This window comes from Sapajus apella, unplaced genomic scaffold (assembly GCF_009761245.1).
Source record: "Sapajus apella isolate SASKATOON/1434 unplaced genomic scaffold, GSC_monkey_1.0 scaffold35, whole genome shotgun sequence".
NCBI lineage: Eukaryota > Metazoa > Chordata > Mammalia > Primates > Cebidae > Sapajus > Sapajus apella.
Window position 1 is genome coordinate 14,229,332 of NW_022436975.1, and position 8,446 is coordinate 14,237,777.

General features: G+C 45.3%; 2 pseudogenes across 1 annotated transcript; one reads left to right on the forward strand and one right to left on the reverse strand.

The window, feature by feature from the left end:
- The first annotated feature begins 2,368 nt into the window (after nucleotides 1-2,368).
- On the forward strand, nucleotides 2,369-3,954 carry LOC116563543 (annotated as a pseudogene). Its single transcript, XR_004274445.1, has one exon. The product of XR_004274445.1 is annotated as a keratin, type II cytoskeletal 8 pseudogene (transcript).
- A 680-nt stretch (nucleotides 3,955-4,634) lies between these two features.
- LOC116563544 lies at nucleotides 4,635-5,752 on the reverse strand (annotated as a pseudogene).
- Between the last annotated feature and the right edge of the window lie 2,694 nt (nucleotides 5,753-8,446).

The window sequence follows — 8,446 nt, forward strand, 5'->3', positions numbered from 1 at the left end:
ATATATATATATATATATATATATATATATATATATATATGGTGAAATAGGCTCTCCATGGTGGTTCACAACTGTAATCTCAGCGCTTGAGAAGCCAAGGCAGGTAGATCACTTTTGTCCAGGAGGTCAAGACCAGCCTGGGCAACATGTTGAATACATGTTTGTATTAAACCAAAAAATACAAAAATTAACTAGGCATGGTGGCACAAGCCTGTAATCCCAGCTACTTAGGAGGCTGAGGTGGGAGGATTACCTGAGCACTGAAAGGTAGAGGCTACAGTGAGCTGTAATTGCATCATTGCAGTCCAGCCTGAGTGAGAGAGGGAGATCCTGTCTCAAAAGAGTGTGTGTGTGTGTGTGTGTGTGTCTGTATGTGTCTGTGTGTGCGTGTGTGTGTCTGTGTGTGCGTGTGTGTGTCTGTGTGTGTGTGTGTGTGTGTGCGCATGTGTGTGTGTCTGTGTGTGCGTGTGTGCGTCTGTGTGTGTGTGTGCATGTGTGTGTGTCTGTGTGTGTGTCCGTGTGTGCATGTGTGTGTGTGTGTCTGTGTGTGTGTGTGTCTGTGTGTGTGTGTGTCTGTGTGTGTGTGTGTGTGTATGTATGTGTGTGTGAGAGAGAGAGAGACAGAGACTCGTTTTGTCACCCAGGCTAGAGTGCAGTGCCGTGGTCTCAGCTCACTGTAACTCCGCCTCCTGGTTTTAAGCGATTCTCCTGCCTCGGCCTCCTGAGCATCTTGGATTACAGGTGCCACCACCATGCCTGGCTAATTTTTTTTAATTTGTACTTTTAGTAGACACAGGGTTTCACCATATTGCCCAGGCTGGTCTTGAACTCCTGACCTCAAGTGATCCACCCGCCTCAGCCTCCCAAAGTGCTGGGATTACAGGCATGAGTCACCACACCTGGCTGCTGGAACTTTTAAAGAAAGATTTTCAGATCCAAAATTTTTCTATTTATTTATTTATTTGTATTTTTATTTTTTGAGACATAATTTCACTCTGTCACTCAGGCTGGAGCTGAGATTGTGCCACTGCACCCAGGCTGGAGTGCAGTGGTGCAATTTTGGTTCACTGCAACCTCTGCCTTCCAAGTTCAAGGGATTTTCCTGCCTCGGCCTCCCGAGTAGCTGGGATTACAGGCATGCACCACCAGGCCCAGCTAACTTTTGTATTTTTAGTAGAGACAGGTTTCACCATGTTGGCCAGGCTCCTCTTGAACATCTGGCCTTGAGCGATCTACCTGCATCAGCTTCCCAAAATGCTGGGATTACAGGCATGAGCCACCACAACTCGCTTATTTATTTTTCAGTACAGATGGGGTCTTGCTGTGTTGACCAGGGTGGTCTCGAACTTCTGGCCTTAAGCAATCCTACCGCCTCAGCATCCCAAGGTGCTGGGATTATAGGTGTAAACCACATGCCCCATTCAGATTTGATTTTTTTTCTTTTTCTTTTTTTTTTTTGGTGGTGGCACCCAGATCAGATTTGATTTTTTAAAACCTCTCAAGGCTAGGAAGCCAAGCCAAGAATTCACCATCAGACTGTGCCTGTAATGCAGGTGAACTTCTTCTCTTCCTGAAGTTCCAAAATATCTTGAGTTTCCTAGGCCTGTTAGAAAGTAACATTCTTCACTTACCATAGGTCAGGAATCTTGTGAAAGAAGAGGATAGAGAATGTAGCAGGCCAGTCTTTCCAAGGGGCTTTTTATTTAAATCAGTTTCATTTAAGAATTTCCAACATTGACAATTCTTATAATAAGCATCCGAGCACAGGACACAGAACTGCAGCAAATAGCATTCTTATGGGTAGCTAACAGACATTAGAACTTCAACACTTCTTTGAGACACCTGAGCTCGCTGGTGAACTCCGCTTCCAAGTCCTCCTGCAACGCACACCACAAGCTCAGCCCATGTTATCAACCCATCAGCTTCAGTTCACATTACCACACTTAAACCTATCAGTAACGGAAGAGAATACACACCATACAGCATTCACAGCAGCTGATAAAGGGGCTGATGTGTACGATAGGAGACAAGTGTTAAAAAACAAAAGAACCAAATACTGTGACGCCATAATCTCCCAAAAGGAGACTTTCTTAAGGAAAAAACTACATGTGGTGGTGTCCAAATCAAAACAAGGAGTAAAGAATGTAGTTCTGATCAATGGTTTCCATTTTGAACATGCAAAGAATTCACTTGACAAGTCCAGGGATAAAATATTACTGGAGAGGGGCTGGGCGCGGTGGCTCACGCCTGTAATCCCAGCACTTTGGGAGGCCGAGGCGGGTGGATCATGAGGTCAACAGATCGAGACCATCCTGATCAACATGGTGAAACCCCGTCTCTACTAAAAATACAAAAAATCGGTCCAAGCAGCAGCTTCTCCGCTCCTTCTGGAATCTCTCCTTGGTTCAGCTCGCCTGCTTCCACTCCTGCCGCCACCATGTCCATCAGGGTGACCCAGAAGTCCTACAGGGTGTCCACCACTGGCCCCGGGGCCTTCAGCAGCCGCTCCTTCACGAGTGGGCCCAGTGCCCGCTCGAGCTCCTCGAGCTTCTCCCGCGTGAGCAGCGCTGGCTTCCGCGGTGGCCTGGGTGCAGGCTATGCGGGGGCCAGCGGCATAGGCCCGGGAGGCATCACCGCCGTCACCATCAACCAGAGCCTGCTGAACCCCATTAAGCTGGACATGGACCCCAACATCCAGGCCGTGCGTACCCAGGAGAAGGAGCAGATCAAGACCCTCAACAACAAGTTTGCTTCCTTCATCGACAAGGTGCGGTTCCTGGAGCAGCAGAACAAGATGCTGGAGACCAAGTGGAGCCTCCTGCAGCAGCAGAAAACGGCTCGGAGCAACATGGACAACATGTTTGAGAGCTACATCAACAACCTGAGGCGGCAGCTGGAGACTCTGGGCCAGGAGAAGCTGAAGCTGGAGGCGGAGCTTGGCAACACGCAGGGGCTGGTGGAGGACTTCAAGAACAAGTATGAGGAAGAGATCAATAAGCGTACAGAGATGGAGAATGAATTTGTCCTCATCAAGAAGGATGGGGATGAAGCTTACATGAACAAGGTAGAGCTGGAGTCTCGCCTGGAAGGACTGACTGACGAGATCAACTTCCTCAGGCAGCTGTATGAAGAGGAGATCCGGGAGCTGCAGTCCCAGATCTCCGACACCTCTGTGGTGCTGTCCATGGACAACAGCCGCTCCTTGGACATGGACAGCATCATCGCTGAGGTCAAGGCGCAGTACGAGGAGATCGCCAACCGCAGCCGGGCTGAGGCGGAGAGCGTATACCAGATCAAGTATGAGGAGCTGCAGAAGCTGGCTGGGAAGCACGGGGATGACCTGCGGCGTACGAAGACTGAGATCTCCGAGATGAACCGGAACATCAGCCGGCTCCAGGCCAAGATTGAGGGCCTCAAAGGCCAGAGGGCTTCCCTGGAGGCCGCCATTATAGATGCTGAGCATCGCGGGGAGCAGGCACTCAAGGATGCTCGTGCCAAGCAGCAGCAGCTGGAGGAAGCCCTGCAGAAGGCCAAGCAGGACATGGCACGGCAGCTGCGTGACTACCAGGAGCTGATGAACGTCAAACTGGCCCTGGACATCGAGATCGCCACCTACCGCAAGCTACTGGAGGGCGAGGAGAGCCGGCTGGAGTCTGGGATGCAGAACATGAGTATCCACACGAAGACCACCAGCGGCTATGCAGGTGGTCTGAGCTCTGCCTATGGGGGCCTCACAAGCCCCGGCCTCAGCTACGGCCTGGGCTCCAGCTTTGGCTCTGGCGCGGGCTCCACCTTCAGCCGCACCAGCTCCACCAAGGCCGTGGTTGTGAAGAAGATTGAGACCCGCGATGGGAGGCTGGTGTCTGAGTCCTCTGACGTCCTGCCCAAGTGAACAGCTGCAACAGCCCCTCCCAGCCTGCCCCTCCTGAGGCTGCCCCAGAGCCCGGGAGGGAGGTTGCTGTACAGCGGAGCACAGGGAATGGGAGACCCATCCGACGCTCAGCCCTAGCCCTCAGCCCACCCTCGGCGAGTTTACTGCCTGGGGACCCCCCTTGCCCATGCCTCCAGCTGCAAAACAATTCAATTGGCTTTTTTTTTTTTTTTTTTTGGGTCAAAAAAAAAACCCAGCTAAGCCAAAAAAAAAAAAAAAAAAAAAAAAAAAAAAAAAAAATACAAAAAATCAGCTGGGCATGGTGGCACGTGCCTGTAATCCCAGCTACTCAGGAGGCTGAGGCAGGAGAATTGCCTGAACCCAGGAGGCGGAGGTTGCGGTGAGCCGAGATTGCGCCATTGCACTCCAGCCTGGGCAAGAGTGAAACTCCGTCTCAAAAAAAAAAAAAAAGAAAAGAAAAATTACAGGAGAAACCTTTAGATATCCATTGTGGCGTGTTGGTTTACCAATTAGGCAAAAAGCAGTTCACTTTCAACCACTCAGTATTTCAACATTTTATGTAACAAAACTTATTAAATTCCTTTGGCTCTTCCTTTTTCTAAAGAAAAATGTCAAAAATACTGCTGAATATACTACGCATTTAAAACCAATTTTGAAAATTCTTAGTACATACGTATTTTACAATATACTTACCATGAGTTTAGAAAAATTAGAATCTCACCATTCTATACCAAGCAACCACAACCCCACTGTCTACATTCCCCAACCAGAAGACTTAGAATCCATGCTCGAGCTGAAGCCTCCATTAAAACCACTGCCCGACCGAGCATTTGATGCTGACCCCCAACCAATTGCTGCACCAGAATTAGAACCACTATAAGAGTTATTTGCAGAACCAAAGGCCTGGTTTGGCTCCCTCTGCGTGTTGCCTTGGCTTTGTTTATTACCCAATGGGCCTGACTGGTTCTGCTGGCTGGCTAACATGCCCATGACACCCCAACTGCTCTGTGGCACTGCCTGGACTGTAGCTATCATGGCTGAATTAATGCTGAATGCACCAAAGTTCATTCCACCACCCATATTACTACCTTGTTTCCCAAACCAGCTCCACTCCCTCTAATATTGCCAAATCCACCCTGATTCCCAAAGCCACCTGGATTACCACCAAATCTTCCACTTCTTTCTGCTATTGCTGTTGTCTCTTGCCGTTGTGCTTAGTTTTGGTATTGGATATATGAATGCTGATTCCTTTAATGATCAAGTCCTCCCCACAGAGAGATTGTGCAACCTGATCATCTGTGAATGTAACAAAGGCAAAGGCCCTGAAAGGCTTGGGGATGAAGACATCCACCACTTCCCTGCACTGCCACATCTCATCGGCCATCATGTCCTCAGCACAATACCTCACAAACAGTTTTCTTCTTCTCAAAGGCTCATCTTGGCTTTGCTTAGAATTAGGAAGTTTACAGTCACACTGTTGTCCATCTATCATATGTCGTTGTGACATTACTTTCACCTGTATTTCATATTCTGTGAAATGAACAAAGCCAAACCCCTTTGAATGACCAGTCTTAATATCTTTCTTAACCTGCACCATAAGAACTTCTCCAAAAGTACTAAAATACTCTTTCAGATCCTGTTCAGTTGTTTTCTATGGGAGACCCAATACTATTAAATCCGATGTTTCCTGGACTGCTCTTTTCACTTTCACTGCTGATGAAGCATCTGTCTCATCCATTTTGCTTTTGTTGTCTTTGGGATAGTTGAAAACATATACCAGATTTCCCCAGCCAGCATCGAGGGCATGCAGAATTCCCTCTATTCTACCAGCCGGACACCTCTCATAGATTGAGACACTGGATTCCTGTAGCAAAGCCCACATGGCCCTGGGCTGTAACTGTGGACAGCAGCACCGTCCCATCATCTTCCAATGGTATTTCATGGGCTCATTGTTATCTTCTGTTACCGAGTATATTTAAACATTTTTTACTTTTCCACTAGGCCGCTGCTGGGAAGGCCAACAGGGACATTGAAACAGCGATGGATCCTAGCACAGCCCAATGACCGCTTCACCCCGACAAAATACTAGGGGCTTTTTATTAGCGCTATAAAGACAACATCAATTCCTCAAGCAGTCTATTCGTATCTGAAAATATGGCATTCCAGTCAAAGCCTTGGTAAAATAACCAGTGTCTCCAATGTCCTGCTACAAAAGAAAACATAGTCTTATTGAATTTATGTAAATAGCTATGGTGGCATAAAATAATCCTCATGAATAGCTTTTAAATTCTGGAGAAATCAGGTAGAGAGAAAGGCAGATGTTTCAATTTTCATCACAAAAGTATATTTTACCCAATTAATGTAAGCTATAAATGACTCAAAAGAAAAATATAAAATGATTTATTGACTCTGGAAAACAAAACGTAAAAAGAAGGCCTGGTGTGGTGGCACTTGTCCGTGGCCTCAGCTACTCTAGAGCTGAGGTGGGAGGATCTCTTGACCTAGAAGTTTTAGTCCAACCTGGAAAACATAATTAGACACAATTTCTAAGGAAAATATTTTAAAGTTAAACGGTAAAAGGAAAGGAAAATTAGGACAGTAGAGAAAATCAGAGGTGGTTTTTGTCTCCTAAAAAAAAAAAAAAAATTAAAGGGCAAGGCGTGGTGGCTCATGCCTGTAATCCCAGCACTTTGAGAGGCTGAGGGAAGAAGACCACCTGAAGTCAGGAGTTCGAGACCAACCTGGTCAGCATAGCAAAACCCCACCTCTAATAAAATTAAAAATATTAGCTGGGTGTGGTGGTGCATGCCTGTAGTCCCAGCTACTCAGGAGGCTAGGGCAGAAGAATCACTTGAACCCAGGAGGCAGAGGTTGCAATGAGCTGAGATTGTACCACTGCACTCCAGCCTGGGTGACAGAGTGAGAGACTCCATCTCAAAAAAATAATAATAATAATTAAAAAAGGAATCATCAGGGTTTCAGGAAAAAAAAAAAAGTAACAAGCCATTATATCAGTCTTTTATCAGTTTAGTCTGATATAATGAATTCTTGTTTTGTTTGATGTTGGGCTAACAATCTGTGAATACATCAGCTTTTAATTAGAGATCTGGAAGTTTTTACCCTTGTCCAATGGCATGATCACCAAAGTTATCAGAAACCTATTTTCAAGAGTACTTGTCAGTGTCCTTTCCATAAATTTCTTTGAAAATGCAAATTTTAGACTTTAACCAATAGTAAATGGCTTTTTAAGATAATCAAATTAAAACAATGTGGCTGGGCACAGTAGCTGATGCCTGTAATCCAATCCCAGCATTTTGAGAGGCCAAGGCAAGTGTATTACCTGAAATCAGGAGTTCAAGACCAGCCCGACCAACACGGTGAAACACCGTCTCTACTAAAAACACAAAATTAGCTGAGCACAGTGGCATATGCTTGTAGTTTCATCTGCTCAGGAGACTGAGGCAGGAGAGTCACTTGAACCCAGGAGGCGGAGGTTGCAGAGAGCCAAGGTCCTGCCATTGCACTCCAGCCTGGGCACCAAGAGCGAAACTCTGCCTCAGAAACAACAACAACAACAACAAAATTCTCTGCGGACAACAAGACTTAGGATAGCTATCATTAAAGATGCAACTGACAAAGAAATTTGATTATTTCTGTGGCATACAGGTTAATATAAAATCATAATTATGACTGATAACATATACCAAGACATATCAGAATTCGGAAATATATATATATATATATACAATATTGGAGTATATGAAACTAACACATTTATACAAATATAACTTAAAGAAAGTTAAACAGCATTTCTTATTTGACAGTGCTTTCTGTATGATTTTAATATACCAAACCAAGCCCAATATGTCTCTTTTGGACTTCCAGGAGTTCCTATTGTTCTATTCAAGTTAGTCAGGTGAAAAGACTTGATTTTAGAATCTGAAATTTGATTTTTGGAAGTATTTCAAATATCAAAAGTTTAAAATACTTGATGTCATTGTTTATTGGCCTTTTGGCTAAGATTAAGTGTAAAACGCTTGATGCCAAAATGGGATCACAGGTGACAACAAAATAAGTCACTCGTTTAGCCAAAGTGACAATTTAAAAATTTCAAAAAACAGACACCTTTACTCTGACAGAGGAGACTCAGTTTCCCAGCAAAAAGACCCAATACAGGCAGCATAAGGCCAGCTGAATCTATTGTTGACTCTCTTTCTTCTCCCTTTTTTTCAGTTTACTCAAAAGGTGAACACCACCTTTTATATCCCTTATTAATACTCTGCCAAAATCTTGTTCAGACAAGAAAACCAAATTATACCTTTGCATTAGCAAATATTAATGTGAAAGTTAAATTTAATAAAAACTTATAAATATATCTGTCCAATCTCAATCAGCTTTGACCACATGAGTTTTTCATAAAAAGTTTATAACTTTTTTAGCCGGGCGCGGTGGCACACGCCTGTAATCCCAGCACTTTGGGAGGCCGAGGCGGGTGGATCACGAGGTCAAGAGATCGAGACCATCCTGGTCAACATGGTGAAACCCCGTCTCTAC